The sequence below is a fragment of the Capricornis sumatraensis genome, chromosome 4, assembly GCF_032405125.1.
Source record: "Capricornis sumatraensis isolate serow.1 chromosome 4, serow.2, whole genome shotgun sequence".
NCBI lineage: Eukaryota > Metazoa > Chordata > Mammalia > Artiodactyla > Bovidae > Capricornis > Capricornis sumatraensis.
Genome location: NC_091072.1, coordinates 53,985,280 through 54,002,601, shown reverse-complemented (window position 1 = coordinate 54,002,601; position 17,322 = coordinate 53,985,280).

Below are 17,322 nucleotides of genomic sequence, written 5' to 3'. Positions count from 1 at the left end.
AGCAGAAGTCCACATTAAAAAGAAGTTCATTTTCAGAAGGAAAAGAATTTAGTGGATGATAAATAGGTAGTCCCAGATAGAGACGGAATCGCTGCTTATTTTTATGTTTTAGGCTGACCAGTGAGAATACTTCTTTCTCTTCTGAGTTGGAACAAGTTGAGGGACAGATACATAAGGCAGATGGAGCTAAAGCATCATCTTTATTACTGATTAAACTGTTTGATGAACAACAACCCTGCAGTAACAAAGGGTTCACTCACTTCACCCCCCAAATAAACTTACCCACCTAGTCCAAGCAAGACTGCCCAACTCTTTGCCCTGGGCACCTGCCCTTGAATGCTTCCTACAGAAGGTCCCCTTCCCCCTCATCACCGCCCCACCCCCCAAAAAAAGGAGAACAAGAGGCTACGCGAAGTGTGAACTTTCTTTTCCCAAATTAGCCAGACAGGTAAATGAGATTGATTGAGGGGCAGGGAGAGAAGCCATGATATGTCCGTCCATTACTAAATCATGAGGAATAAGTGTTCCCGTCTGCTATTTGTGAACTTTCAAGCCTCTTGAGGTTTAGCCAGTCATCCTACAGTTGGGTTACATGAAATCTCTCGGAATCCTTAGAGCTATCTCTGTTTTTTTAAACCAACACAGATGGTTTCTCTTAAAACAAAACTGTGTCTAATTAAGAAGTGTTACTAAAGACTATCTTGTGTGGGTCAGACACTGAATGCTGTAGAATTTTACAAGAAAGATTGTGAGAGAGGATTGGAGCACACAATGGATTTTTCATGCGAGTGGTAAAACTTGAACTTGTTCTTACAGTCTGGACAGGATTTTGCTAGGTTGAGGGGATGGAAGTGTTTCAGTCATGGGGAATTTCACAGGGGAAATGAGCATCAGTTCAGTTCAGTCGCTCAGTCATGTACGACTCTTTGCGACCCCATGAACTGCAGCACGCCAGGCCTCCCTGTTCATCACCAACTCCCGGAGTTCACTCAGACTCACATGCATTGACTCAGTGATGCCATCCAGCCATCTCATCCTCTGTCGTCCCCTTCTCCTCCTGCCCCCAATCCCTCCCAGCATCAGAGTCTTTTCCAATGAGTCAACTCTTCGCATGAGGTGGCCAAAGTACTGGAGTTTCAGCTTCAGCATCATTCCTTCCAAAGAACACCCAGGACTGATTTCTTATAGAATGGACTGGTTGGTTCTCCTTGCAGTCCAAGGGACTCTCAAGAGTCTTCTCCAACATCACAGTTCAAAAGCATCAATTCTTCGGCGCTCAGCTTTCTTCAGATTCCAACTCTCACATCCATACATGACTACTGGAAAAACCATAGCCTTGACTAGACGGACCTTTGTTGGCAAAGTAATGTCTGCTTTTGAATATGCTATCTAGGTTGGTCATAACTTTCCCTCCAAGGAGTAAGCATCTTTTAATTTCATGACTGCAATCACCATCTGCAGTGATTTTGGAGCCCCCCAAAATAGTCTGACACTGTTTCCCTGTCTATTTGCCACGAAGTGATAGGACCAGATGCCATGATCTTCATTTTCTGAATGTTGAGCTTTAAGCCAACTTTCATTCTCCTCTTTCACTTTCATCAAGAGGCTTTTTAGTTTCTCTTCACTTTCTGCCATAAGGGTGGTGTCATCTGCATATCTGAGGTTATTGGTATTTCTCCCAGCAATCTTGATTCCAGCTTGTGTTTCTTCCAGCCCAGCATTTCTCATGATGTACTCTGCATAGAAGTTAAATAAGCAGGGTGACAATATACAGCCTTGATGTACTCCTTTTCCTATTTGAAATCAGTTTGTTGTTCCATGTCTAGTTCTAACTGTTGCTTCCTGACCTGCATATAGGTTTCTCAAGAGGCAGGTCAGGTGGCCTGGTATTCCCATCTCTTGAAGAATTTTCCATGCTTTATTGTGATCCACACAGTCAAAGGCTTTGGCATAATCAATAAAGCAGAAATAGATGTTTTTCTGGAACTCTCTTGCTTTTTCCATGATCCAGTGGATGTTGGCAATTTGATCTCTGGTTCCTCTGCCTGTTCTAAAACCAGCTTGAACATCTGGAAGTTCACAGTTCCCGTATTGCTGATGCCTGGCTTGGAGAATTTTGAGTATTACTTTACTACCGTGTGAGATGAGTGCAATTATGTGGTAGTTTGAGCATTCTTTGGCATTGCCTTTCTTTGGGATTGGAATGAAAACTGACCTTTTCCTTTTCCTGTGGCCACTGCTGAGTTTTCCAAATTTGCTGGCATATTGAGTGCAGCACTTTCACAGCATCATCTTCCAGGATTTGAAATAGCTCAACTTGAATTCCATCACCTCCACTAGCTTTGTTCATAGTGATGCTTTCTAAGGGCCATTTGACTTCACATTCCAGGATGTCTGGCTCTAGGTGAGTGATCACACCATCATGATTATCTGGGTCATGAAGATCTTTTTTGTACAGTTCTTCTGTGTATTCTTTGCCACCTCTTCTTAGTATCTTTGCTTCTGTTAGGTTCATACCATTTCTGTCCTTTATCAAGCCCATCTTTGCATGAAGTGTTCCCTTGGTATCTTTAATTTTCTTTAGAGATCTCTAGTCTTTCCCATTCTGTTGTTTTCCTCTATTTATTTGCACTGATTGCTGAGCATAGGGGAATAGATATTGTTTTGTCAAGTCACTGGTGGGAGACATATCACTCAGCCATTAGAAAGAATGAGATGATGCCATTGCGGCAACGTGGCTGGACCTAGAGATTATCATACTAAGTGAAATAAGTTGAAACAGAGCAAGACAAATGTCATATGATATGACTTATGTGTGGAACTAAAAAATGATACAAATGAACTTATTTACAAAACAAAAATAGACTCAGAGACATAGAAAACTATGGTTACGAAAGGCAGTAGCTGTCGGTGGGGGGGAAAAGAGATAAATTAGGACTTTGGAATTAACATATACTCAATACTATATATAAAGTAAGTAACCAACAAGGACCCACTCTATAGCACAGGGAACTAAATATCTTATAGCATCCTATAGTGGAAAAGAATCTCAAATAGAATGTGTGAAATAGAATAAACCGTGACTCTGTTTGCCATACACTTGTGATTAACCCAATATTGTAAATTAAGTATACTTCAATTAAAAAAAAAATAAGACATGGGTGGTGGTGGGGAACCATAAAGATTCTAGCTGTGGTACCTTTCGGAGAGCAGTGAGAAACCAGGTTAGAAAGGGAGCTTGGGAAAACTCTAACAGAGAAGTAGCTGATGGAGATAGAGGTTTGTAGCCATTGAAGAAGAACTAAATAAAATGTATTTCCCAGATTATTCTGGAGGAAAAATTACTCTTTGAATTTTTTAGTTGCACAGACCAACAGATTTTTTGTTGTTGTTGTTTAATCCATTTAAAATAAATAGCCCTGACTAATACATTCCTCTTACAGAATAAAGGGAACTGACTCTAAACTTTCATGTGCCTGGAAGACGTGTTAACATACAGATTGCTGATGGCACTTACCCCCACACTTTCTGATGCAGTAGTTTGGGGAAGGGCTCAGAATTTCCATTTTTATAAGGTCCCTGTGATGCTGCTGCTGGTGCTCCTGGGATCACACTCTGGGAATCACTGGATGAATGAGTGAATGAAGGAGAACGAATTCCCTAAGTCATAAAAGGAGAACTTAGACGAGATAGTCTCTGAAGTCTTTTAAAGTCTATGCTGCTTCTAGGTGAGAGGATAACCCATTTATATTTTTTTCCATATAGTAAAAATTTCAGTGTTTACTGAGGTTGCTTTTATCCCCTGCTTGTGAATTCATTTTACATTTTACATGTGGGCTTCCCTGGTGGCTCAGACGGTAAAGTATCTGCCTACAACGCGGGAGTTCAGTTCAGTCTGTCAGTCATGTCTGACTCTTTGCGACCCAATGAATTGCAGCACGCCAGGCCTCCCTGTCCATCACCAACTCCCAGAGTTCACTCAAACTCACATCCATCGAGTCAGTGATGCCATCAGCCATCTTATCCTCTGTCATCCCCTTCTCCTCCTGCCCCCAATCCCTCCCAGCATCAGAGTCTTTTCCAATGAGTCAACTCTTCGCATGAGGTGGCCAAAGTACTAGTTTCAGCTTTAGCATCATTCCTTCCAAAGAAATCCCAGGGCTGATCTCCTTCAGAATGGACTGATTGGGTCTTCTTACAGTCCAAGGGACTCTCAAGAGTCTTCTCCAACACCACAGTTCAAAAGCATCAATTCTTCGGCGCTCAGCTTTCTTCACAGTCCAACTTTCACATCCATACGTGACCACTGGATAAACCATAGCCTTGACTAGATGGACCTTTGTTGGCAAAGTAACGTCTCTGCTTTTGAATATGCTATCTAGGTTGGTCATAACTTTTCTTCCAAGAAGGAAGCGTCTTTTAATTTCATGACTGCAATCACCATCTGCAGTGATTTTGAAGCCCCCAAAAATAAAGTCTGACACTGTTTCCACTGTTTCCCCATCTATTTGCCATGAAGTGATAGGACCAGATGCCATGATCTTTGTTTTCTGAATGTTGAGCTTTAAGCCAACTTTTTCACTCTCCTCTTTCAATTTTCATCAAGAGGCTTTTTAGTTCCTCTTCACTTTCTGCAATGCGGGAGACCTGGGTTCAACCCCTGGGTCAGGAAGATCCCCTGGAGAAGGAAATGGCAACCCACTCCAGTACTCTTGCCTGGAAAATTCCATGGACTGAGGCTCCTGGTAGGTTACAGTCCATGGGGTCACAAAGAGTCGGACATGACTGAGTGACTTCACTTCACTTCGTGTCATTACATAGGTGGGAATCTGAAGGCATGTGATTGGATTGGAGATGCTTTCTCAAGACAAAAGACCCTCTGAACATGGGCTTCCCACATTTTCATGGCTTCCCACTTTTCTTTCAAGAAAAGAAATACAGGAAAAAAAGGTAGTAGCTACTTCAAATAGTGTCCACACCACTTTCACAGATAAAAAGAGAAGGGGTGAGACTTTTCCTGTAAAGGAAAAGCACATTTGACCCAGTACTTGAAGCCTTGAAGAGCATTTACTCAAACTGTTAAAAACATTCAACCTCAAGAAAATATTTACCTGATTCATCATTGTCCAAAACTACCAGCTGGATGTCTGGCCCCAGGGGTTCGAAGCTTCCTAGGTCAAACTCAATACAGAACCACGGCAGGCTGATCCCACCACAGGTGGAGGGAATGTTGTTAACATTTGCAGCAGCAGCAGAAGCAGCAGCAAAGCCCTCCCTGCTCCGCGAGGCCTGCATACTGCTGGTTGAGTGAAGGTGGCCGACGACAGCTGTGGGCAGCCAGATGGCAAGCCCCACCGAGACTGGAGGATTTCCAGAGTCGTACCCTGAGTGATCTTTACATGTGGCCCCACATCAAGGAGAGGAGGCAGAGAGCTGATGTATCCAAGACAACCGGATGACGGGAACACGAAGCTCTCAGCAGCAGAGGCAAGATTCTGAGGGATCAGCAGGATGATGAATTTTTTTTTCTAGTAAGATGGGTTTTGTGGTTCCAGCAAATGAGGAAGTGGTTACCCTTTTTGCTGAGAACTCGCCCACATGATTTCAGCTGTGGGTGAATTCTCCCGTGATCAGGAATTCTTCCATGATAAGTTAACAACTGCGAAAAATCTAAAACCCTCGAGTCTCTGTCCTGAGCCTGGAGAACCTGATCTTTGACCCAGGCTTTTTTCAGCAAAGGGAAATGTGAGGGTGGGACAGAAGACAGATGAGTCTACCCACGCGGTCCGTCTGACTCAGGCAGGACTTTACAACGTTGACCTCGCCACTGGATAAGAGTTTATTTTCTAATTTTAATTCATGTATTTTGGATAGGATTTTAAATGCTCTTCGCACTGTGACTTCCTGTTTGGAATCTAGGCTGACTGATTTTGTGGCTAGCTGCCTTTACAGCCAGTTCACAATCCATTCTCTCTTTCTCTTAGTCTTGACTCTAATGTTCTGTCTAATGTTCTATCTCTATCTGTTACATTGTGAATTGCTTTTCGATTAGGCTGTCTGTTACTATTCATTATATTCTGTACAGTGAATGTCCCCCACTAATATTCTCAGTCCATAGCTATGTTCTAAATCTGATCTCTTGTTTTTGAAAACATAGTATAATTCAAAGCTTTGATTCCTACGTGTTCCCTTAGCTCCTGGAGAAAAGTCATCCTGGAAGCTCCTTTGTTGTTGCTCACTCGCTCAGTCGTGTCTGACTCTGTGACCCCATGGACTGCAGCGTGCTAAGCTTCCCTGTCCTTCTGTCTCCCCTGTCTCCTTCTGTTTGCTCAGCCTCATGTCCATTGAGTCGGTGATGCTATCCAACCATTTCGTTCTCTGTCACCCCTTTCTCTTCCTGCCCTCAGTCTTTCCTAGCATCAGGGTCTTTTCCAATGAGTTGGCTGTTTGCATCAAGTGGCCAAAGTATTGGAGCTTCAATTTCAGCATCAGTCCTGCCAATGAATATTCAGGATTGATTTCCTTTAGGATTGACTGGTTTGATCTCCTTGCTGTCCAAGGGACTCGCAAGAGTTCTCCAACACCACAGTTCAAAAGCATCAGTTCTTCTATGCTCAGCCTTCTTTATGGTCCAACTCTCCCATCCATAAATGAACACTGGAAAAACCATACCTTTGACTGTATGGACCTTTGTTGGAAAAGTGATATCTCTGCTTTTTAATGTGCTTGCTAGATTTGTCATGGCTTTTCTTCCAAGGAAGAAGCGTCTTTTAATTTCATGGCTGGAGTTATGTAGCCTGCAATGAGCCCAAGAAAATAAATTCTGTCACCGTTTCCATTGTTTCCCCATCTATTTGCTGTGAAGTGATAGGATCAGATGGAATGATCTTAGTTTTTTGAATGTTGAGTTTTAAGCCTACTTTTTCACTCTCCTCTTTCACCTTCATCAAGAGGTTCTTTAGTTCCTCTTCGCTTTCTGCTATAAGTGTGGTGTCACCTAGGGAAGCTCCTCAGTTAGTTCAATTCAGTTCAGTCACTCAGTCGTGTCCGACTCTTTGCCACCCCATGAATTGCAGTACACCAGGCCTCCCTGTCCATCACCAACTCCCAGAGTTACTTTACTAGTATATGAGATGAGTGCAATTGTGTGGTAGTTTGAGCATTCTTTGGCATTGCCTCTTTTTGGGATTGGAATGAAAACTGACCTTTTCCTTTTCCTGTGGCCACTGCTGAGTTTTCCAAATTTGCTGACATATTGAGTGCAGCACTTTCACAGCATCATCTTTCAGGATTTGAAACAGCTCCACTGGAATTCCATCACCTCCACTAGCTTTGTTCATAGTGATGCTTTCTAAGGGCCATTTGACTTCACATTCCAAGATGTCTGGCTCTAGGTGAGTGATCACACCATCGTGATTATCTAGTAGAGGTTAATTTTAGTGCCAAGGAATTCAGATGTTTTCTTTAGAGGTTGTTAGACAGGGAAAGAACTTGAGAGCAAAACAGGGACAGGAGCGTGGGGGAGGGTGGAGATGAACGGTTTATCTTGGGTTACCTAGGATATACTCTGCTTACTTTGTAATTTCACAAAAGGTTGAGCCTTCTAATGAGTTAGTCCGATGAAAACTCCAGTGTAAAGTGGAGCCTGAATTGCAATCCTTGAAGCTGGAAAAGAGACAATTGGTATTGCATCCATCAATCATAGATTAAAACTTCATCTGAAATGGCTTTAAAATCTTTAGATGCCAAAGTGGTGGCAGCCTTGAAGCTCTTTGAGTGTTGCTGTGTTGCCAGAAACCGGGCTAAGCTTTGATGCTTTGGAGACCCCGCGTTGCAGTATATTAAAGCCTCTGTGTGTGTGTGCGTGCTTAGTCATTCAGGCGTGTCTGGCTCTTGGTGGCCCTGGGCCCGCCCAGCCCCGCTGTCCATAGGATTCTCCCAGCAAGACAGCAGGGCGCACTGCCGCTTCCCCCAGGTGCTCCTCCTCACCCTGCGACTGAGCCCAAGTCCCCTGCTCCTCCTGCACTGACAGGCGAACTCTTTACTGAGCTACCTGGGAAGCCCCGTATTAAATTCTTCAGTGCAGTTCAGCCGCTCAGTCGTGTCCGACTGCAACCCCATGAATCGCAGCATACCAGGCCTCCCTGTCCATCACCAACTCCTGGAGTCCACCCAAACCCATGTCCATCAGGTTGGTGATGCCATCCAGCCATCTCATCCTCTGTTGTCCCCTTCTCCTCCTGCCCTCAATCCCTTCCAGCATCAGAGTCTTTTCCAATGAGTCAGCTCTTCACATGAGGTGGCCAAAGTATTGGAGTTTCAGCTTTAGCATCAGTCCTTCCAATGAATACCCAGGACTTTAGGATAGACTGGTTGGATCTCCTTGTAGTCCAAGGGACTCTCAAGAAAGTGAAAGAGGAGAGTGAGAAAGTTGGCTTAAAGCTCAACATTCAGAAAGCTAAGATCATGGCATCTGGTCCCATCACTTCATGGCAAATCGATGGGGAAACAGTGGAAACAGTGTCAGACTTTATTTTTGGGGGCTCCAAAATCACTGCAGATGGTGACTGCAGCCATGAAATTAAAAGACGCTTACTCCTTGGAAGGAAAGTTATGACCAACTGAGACAGCATATTAAAAAGCAGAGATATTACTTTGCCAACAAAGGTCTGTCTAGTCAAGGCTATGGTTTATCCAGTGGTCATGTATGGATGTGAGAGTTGGACTGTGAAGAAAGCTGAGTACCAAAGAATTGATGCTTTTGAACTGTGGTGTTGGAGAAGACTCTTGAGGGTCCCTTGGACTGCAAGGAGATCTGTTAAAATATTCCTAGACTTTTCTGAGAAAGATCATCAAGTCCTCTCTGCCCCTTTTCTCCTGGAAGCTAGGCCAGTTGGATATTAATCAGGTCTTGATTTCACATTCTCATAACTATTGGCAGCTTCATGAACAATCTTTTCCCCTAGGCAAGGCTTGAGGGATACCAGTTTGTGAAAAATATTCTTTTTCTTTTAAGAAAAGTTAGTGTTCCCTCTGCTAGTTTCCATGGCTGCATCTCTATGCATCTGGATATAGGAAATCATTTGCTTTTTTTAAGTGATTTTATTTCTTTATTTTGAGTGTGCTGGGTCATCGTTGCGGTGAGGGCATGTCTCCAGTGAGCGGGGGCTACGTCTTAGTCTGGCGCTCAGTCTTCTCACTGCAGAGGCTTCTCTTGTTGGGGACTGCAGGCGCTAGCCCACTGGCTGTCGTTGTGGCGCATGGGCTTAGCTGTCCCTCAACATGCAAGGTTTTCTCGGATCAGAGATGGAACACTTGTCTCCTGCATTGGCGGATTCTTTACTGAGCCACCGGGGAAGCCTGAACATCATTTACATATAATCGTATCATTTTGGGGTCTGACCAGAGTGAGCTTTGTGTTCTGTATTTGTGGTTTTTATACATGTCGCGGTGTCTACTGACGGAGATACATCACTTAGAAGAGAACACTGCTGAAAAGTTGCAAGCCTGCAATGGAAATAAAAGAGGTGGGAAGATGGGATAGAATGCAAACAAACTAATCAGTCACTGAGAAGCCTGGGATTCATGTTTAAATCGCTTAGAGATTGTGTCACACGGAAGTAAGAATACAGCACGCGCCATTGCTCTGCTGCCCTGTGCATGTTTTTGCAGACTGCCCTGCTGCTGCCTGTCTCCCAGTTTTCTCACTGCTCACAGGTGGCACACCTTTCCTGTGTTGCTTGCCTTCCCTGTTTTTCCACAGAGTGGAGCTGTAACTGCACCGAGATGAGGCCAACAAAATTCCAGAGATCAAATGATAATGAAAACGACCACAAGTGTCTGTTTATCTATTGACAGGCGAGGGGAAATAACTCATCAGGTTTCGTTTGAAGATCTCAGGGTGTGGAAATCAGACTTTTAGATCTTAATCCAGTGAGAATGAAAGACGAACCACCTCTCATGTCTGCTCATGACAAGTCATTTCTTTACTCTGGGTACGAATCTCATCCTCAGTGGTCTGAAATATTCCTTTCAAAGAGATAAGTTGTTTGTTTTTCAGATGACGGCACCTCACAGGTGTGCTCAGCCTGGCAGGACGATAGCATCTGGTATGTGGAAAAGAAGATCCTTTCTTGTGTGTTATTCAGAAGGTTGGCAAATACTTATTGATGCACAGTTTCTGCCAAGAGGTGTTCTTAGTGTTCCCGAGGGCAGAGCAGAGAACTGAACAGGTGAGTCTCTGACCTTAAGAAGCTTCCACTTGAGTGGAGGGAGTCAGTTAATAAAAGTTTAGCCATGCAAGAAATAAAATAGGGTCACATGTTACAGACTGGCCTAGACTGATCAGGAAAGACCTCTGAGGAGAGACTTCTGAACTGAGGTCTGAATGTTGGGAAGAAACCAACCAACTGACAGTTTTGAGGGAGCAGGGGCCGAGCTCAACATGTTGGATAGAAACAAGGTCCCTGCATCGGGATGTGATAAGGGAGGAGGAAGGTAGGATGAGGTGGGAGAGGGAGGCAGGGGCTGGGTACCAAAGGCTTTAGAGGCCATGATGAGGAGTTGGGAGTTTCTTCATGATGCCATGCGAAGTCATTGAGTGGCACAGGAACGGGGTGTGGGCTGATTTAATTGGAATAAATGACGTGGCTGCTGTGGAGAGGATGGACAAAGAGGACAGGTTGTGGTGGTGATGGAGACCTGTTGGTGGGCTTACACTAGGGGGATAGCAGACGGGGAAGGGAAGACGCCAGGTTAGATATACTTACGTATTGTAATCAGAGCTATCAGACTGTAGATGGACTGGCTGTAGGGTGTAAGCCAGAGGAATGGGATGGCTAGCGCGTTCTTGACCCGAGCAGCCAGTAAGTGATGGTGCTGTCGGTTAAAGCTTCTGGTGGTTTTGGGGAGAGAGGAGGATTTGGCAGAGAAATGATACTCTGCAGAGTTCTTTTCAGATCTGTGAAAAGGACTTAAATCATTTTGTGCCAAGCTACTCCACTGATGTAATGAGAGCTGCATTAACACTTCTAGCCTATAGGGGGCACTTTTACATGATAGTTTGATTCCTAGTACTTCGTGATCTATAATGAATGGCATGAGTGAAGCATTAATATCAGTAACGGGATTTCTTTAGTTAGAATTTTCCCCCCAAGACTAAAATGGTACTAAGGAAGTGAGTTGGAACTGTAATTAATTCTCTAGGCAATAGAGGACTAGGTTACCATTTTATTTTCAGTCAACTGGTTTGCTTATCGGCTCTGGGACTTTTGGAATGTTAAGTGAGTGATTACAATTAGCCTTGAGGATAAGAATATAAATACAAATAAATTCCTCACATTCTTGGAGCAAAGAATCCCCGCTGAGAAGAGCAACTAGATCTAAAATGCCTGATTTTTGGGGCTATCAGAGATGATAGATACATATATATATATGCGTAATCTTTTTTTCCTATGAATATATATATTCTTATTACTTGCCTAGATTCACAGGGAAAGAATGATATTTCTATCTACCTATCAATCATCTCCTCCCCTGCCTTCTTCCTGTGAATATGAGACAGCAGGAACAGCCACAATTGTGAATCAAAACAACTGAACAGCATCTTGTAAGAATAATGTCTCAGTCTTCTCTCTATTTCTTCTTTCATTTTTCAGTCATTTGGTCAGTCAACAAGCATCTCCTGTATTCTAAGCACTCTCTTACCCTCTGTGGGTACAAAGACTTAGTCTACTGTTCAGTTCAGTTCAGTTCAGTCACTCAGTCATGTCCGACTCTTTGCGACCCCATGAATCGCAGCACGCCAGGCCTTCCTGTCCATCACCAGCTCCCGGAGCTCACTCAAACTCACGTCCATTGAGTCAGTGATGCCATCCAGCCATCTCATCCTCTGTCGTCCCCTTCTCCTCCTGCCCCCAGTCCTTCCCAGCATCAGAATCTTTTCCAATGAGTCAACTCTTTGCATGAGGTGGCCAAAGTACTGGAGTTTCAGCTTCAGCATCCTTCCTTCCAAAGAAATCCCAGGGCTGATCTCCTTTAGAACGGGCTGGTTGGATCTCCTTGCAATCCAAGGGACTCTCAAGAGTCTTCTCCAACACCACAGTTCAAAAGCATCAATTCTTCGGCGCTCAGCCTTCTTCACAGTCCAACTCTCACATCCATACGTGACCACTGGAGAAACCATAGCCTTGACTCCCTCCAAGGAGTAAGCGTCTTTTAATTTCATGGCTACAATCACCATCTGCAGTGATTTTGGAGCCCCCAAAATAAAGTCTGACACTGTTTCCACTGTTTCCCCATCTATTTCCCAGGAAGTGATGGGACTGGATGCCATGATCTTAGCTTTCTGAATGTTGAGCTTTAAGTCAACTTTTTCACTCTCCTCTTTCACTTTCATCAAGAGGCTTTTTCGTTCCTCTTCACTTTCTGCCATAAGGGTGGTGTCATCTGCATATCTGAGGTTCTTGATATTTCTCCCGGCAGTCTTGATTCCAGCTTGTGTTTCTTCCAGTCCAGCGTTTCTCATGATGTACTCTGCATAGAAGTTAAATAAGCAGGATGACAATATACAACCTTGACGTACTCCTTTTCCTATTTGAAACCAGTCTGTTGTTCCATGTCCAGCTCTAACTGTTGCTTCCTGACCTGCATACAGATCTCTCAAGAGGCAGGTGAGGTGGTCTGGTATTCCCATCTCTCTCAGAATTTTCCACAGTCTGCTGTTATTTACTATCAATTACTATGAACCCTTTTATAGTTAAAATGAGTAACGGCAACAAATTTAGTTTGATGGATCCTAGATGGAGAATTTAGTGTCAGATCCTGAGAGTAAGTAGACAGCATATTAAGGGGTTATCTTGAAGGCAGTGGGAACCACTGAAGCCTACTACATGTGGAAGAGATTTGATCTAGCTTTGCACATTAGAAAGATTGCTATAGCAACAGTACAACGATGAAAAGTAAGTGATCGGTGTACTCGTCACCTGCTCCCAGACCTTTGCCTTCCCTTCCAGGTCACTACGTGTATATAGGCTTGGGACTTTTCCACCCTTAATTAGTGTATTCTGTGACTCTTAGAAAATATGTGCCTTCTTGAAATTCCCTTAGTAAATGCTTCTAGATCAGAGTAAGAAAACTGCCAAAACAGTTAATACAGTAGCTTTGAAATCTCATCATAATTGCTTTATTATATGCTATCACCTGAGTAATTTTCCAATTCAAGGATATTTCAAGGAAAAACGTGGTTGAACTTTTACTTTACCAGTCTTTTCTTTTCTTTCCTCTAAGCCTTTTCTTATGAAGTCAAGCAAAGGAAGTAAGCTGGGTGGAGAGTATTACCTTTACAACTGAAGATTTGTAGTAGAGTTCAAGTGAAGTTTCCTCCCGAGGCTTAAAGACTCCTTTGCAATTAACTATATCTGTACTTTGGGGATTCTCTATTTTGTTTTGTTTCCTTTTCTTCTTTTGATCCTGAAGACTGGTTTTCTGGAAACATCTTAGAAGCAGCCCAGTGAATTTTCTCTCTGATGGGTTATGTATCTTCCTATTTGTAGGGAATGCAGATACCATGACTCAGGGACCAGTAGCCCAGGCAGAGAAATTAGAAGGAGATGAAAAAGGAGAGATATAAATGTCCAGTTTCCACTCCACAGTACTTATGTAATATTGTCAGGGAATGAATGAGGGTAAGTTGCTGTGATCATCCAATTCGTCATTCACTTCCGCAGCAGACATCTGTGGAGTACCTCATCCAGCACCCGGCAATGCCAGATCAGCTCTTATCCTCATGGTTATTTTGGCATAGCCTTGGAGAGGGTTTGGTGCACTCATGAAGGAATAAAAAAATGAGTTCCTTGAAACTTTAAAGTCATTACTGCTTTACTCTGCTAGCTTATTTAAAGATTCATTTATTAACTCACTCAGCAAATATATTTATTTTGATTAATTACTGTAGAAAAGACTATGCTAGGTTTCAGGGTCATGAAAAAAATAAAGATACTGCTTTCAAAGAGCAAAGAAGCTCACTGCATTTCAGTGGTTCCTATGGTGTCAATAAACACATCAGTCGAGTTAAATCCAATATAATAACCGGCAGTGGTTTGGAACACTCATTTGAAACGTCCTGGGGCTGGAATAAATAATGAATCATTACTATGAAGTGCGAGGTCCCTGGGGAGTATGACCTTCGGACTAGCCATCGATGGGATGAAAGGCGTTTCTGGTCTCCGCGGTTGTGTGAGGAGATGGCATCTGTAATAATCCACTCGCAGCTCAGGGACCACGACGGGAGACAGTGCTGCTGCCTCTCCAAGATCTGCTGTGTGTTTCCAGGTCTTACTTACTGTGCTTTGCATCATCTAAACCCTCCTGTCATTTCCTCTTTGGCTGTAATGAACATTTTTTTTTTTCTCCAGAAACTGTTGACTACTGTCCCTCTCACAGAGTTACTAACAAATCTCACAAGTTTCAAGGCCAACAAATGGCAAACCATGTGCAAGCAGAGCAGGAAAAAAAAATTCTGGAGTCAAGTGAGCACGAGTTCACAATATTTTTGTCTTTGTGAATCTACAAAGCATCACAACATCCCTGCAGGCTACTGGGATACTAAAGGAATAAGATCTTAGTTTTTGAAAGTTGGGAGAGGAGATTTAGTATTGAAGGGATCTGTTGTTATTTCAGGTCTGGAGAAACGTAGAGAGTTCAGAGAGACATCACCAAGATAATTTTTTTAAAAATAGGTTGAAGGTAGAAGATAGGGTGGGAAGAGTGTGGCTTTCAGTAACAGAAGACACGATGGCTTGTGAAGGACAGTTTTCTTGGGAGGTGAGCATGAGTGAAAGGGGAGGCAATGTTGAGGCCGGTCTCCTGTGATTATTTTTCAACATCTCTGCAAGGGAGGTTTTGGGCTCCCCCAGTATGTACCATTTCCATTGCAAAACTAATTGCATTTGAAGTGAGGTGAGTGATTCAGCTCAGAAACATGTTTTTAATAGACGTGCTACAGTCCCAGGAAGAGCACAAGCTTTCCAGCTCCATCCGCTTGGAATCCTGACTAGGCTGCTTGGTAGATTTGTGTGATCTTGTTTACGTTACTTCGTATTCTCATCTGCACAATTGACCTAAAGAAGCCTGTGCTGTAATTGAAAGATGAAGCAGGTAACTGTATGGGAGACACCCATATCAGGCACGTGTTAGCTTTTCTACTAAATGGGAACTATTATTATCACAAAGTTACAGAAGACGTTTGCAAAATCCTTATTTCCTGAAGATAGTGAAAAACTACACAGATTTTCATGAAATTGCAATATTAGATGTGGTCCTGGAAGAGGGAATTTGAAAACCCTCTGTACATTCCCAACAAATACACTTTATTTTGTTTTATTTCCTCAGTGTAAAATAATGTGGAGTTGACATACTAGTATATAAAGTAAAATTATACCCCCTCTAATTCTATGCTTAAGGTGATCACCATGAACAGCTTGATGTATACCCTTTCATATCTTTCTCTGGTTACATGAAAAAGAAAAATCCCACACATATACATATGCATATATATACTTTTTTAAAAAAATAGAATTATATTGTACATGTATTTTTGCAATTTTTTTACATGACAATGTATCACAGACATCTTTCTATGATATCTCATGGGGTTCTATCTAGTTTTTATTTTATTTTTGTTTAAATAGGTGTATAATATTCCCTAGTGTGGATATATCATTCTTTGTTCAATCAGTCTCCTGTTTGACTTTTAGATTGTTGGTCTTTTTTTTTTTTTCTGTAACAAATAATCCTGCAATGCACAACTGTGTAAGTTTTATTCTGTAGGATTTAGTCCTAGAAATATGCATGGCTATGTCAATGCATATTTGATGTTGTAATAGGTTAGTTTTCAGAAGACATTATTAGTTTCTGGTTAGGATTTATTTTAACTGACTTTAAACCAGTGTGTATGGCTTGCATTACTGAAAACAGCTTAAAAGAAATGGCCTATTGACCAATGAGCTAAATGGGACACCAAGTGAATAAAGTTGGAGTCTTTATTTCTCTTGAATTCTGGCAGTTACAAGATTGTCATCTTCCTAGAGCTTGTTTCAGTAATTCTGATCCCCTGGGAACAAAATCACAGCTCTGGGAACTTTGGGATTTGCTGAGGAAGAATTTTCTTAGATGCTTTAAAGCTATGCTGGTGGCTCCAGTGAGATCGTTAGTACCTTTCAGTCAACAGTGTCACAGAGGTAGGGGAGGTGCGGTTTGGAGTGTGGTCTTTGTTCATATCTCTGAGGACGCTGTCAAGATAACCAAGGCAGTTTTCTCTTGTACTTGTAACAGTGAAATCAGCTCGGAGAAAATTGGTAGCTTATTGTACTTTAGTGTGTGAAATGTAGCATGCTTAGTTATCCAAGTCATATACCTGCCACAGGGCTTCCCTTGTGGCTCAGACGGTAAAGCGTCTGCCTACATTGCAGGAGACCCGGGTTCGAGCCCTGGGTCGGGAAGATCCTCTGGAGAAGGAAATGGCAACCCACTCCAGTACTCTTGCCTGGAAAATCCCATGGATGGAGGAGCCCGGTAGTCTACAGTCCATGGGGTCACAAAGAGTTGGACACGACTGAACGACTTCACTATGTTAGGAAAATGGAATCTGAGAGCCTGTGTCATTTGCATTGTGTGGAGCAAGAGGAAAACTGGTTGTACAGTAGCTGGGGTACTGTTTCTTTGCCCTCCTAGCTCCCTTATCTCCTATTTCAAACACTTACACTGCCAAAACCCTAATCCACGTCTGCACAAAGAGAACTCTGCTACGCTCCCAGCACGAGGAAAAGCTCTGGGGTCCTTAGAACTCTCCCTGGGTTAAAAGTGCTTCTATTAACTTGTTTGTTTACTTGTTTCTGATAAAGAGCCCTATTTTCTCTCTAGTGGCTCCAGAAGAGGAAATTAATTTCTAGTTTTGAATTCATTTTCTTCTTTATGTAAATAAAGCTTTTATAAAATATAATGCATGCACATAGTTTAAAAATAAAATAATGCAGGAAGACTTATGATGGGAAATAATTTCCCCACTCCTTTCCCTGTCAGTTCTGATAGCATTTTTAACTTCTGTTTCTTCTGATGACTGCTTCCATCCCTCCGAACGGGATTCCTACACTGCTCCTTCCTTTCTTTTGTTAAAATTAATTATATACATATATGTATACTTCACTTACATTTCCTCTTTCCTCTTTGTTTCCTTCTTCCCAGTACATTTAAATCATCATTTTACAATTCTGCAATGGGTTATCATATTTAGGTTGTTTTCATGTCTAGAAAGAGAAAATCAAT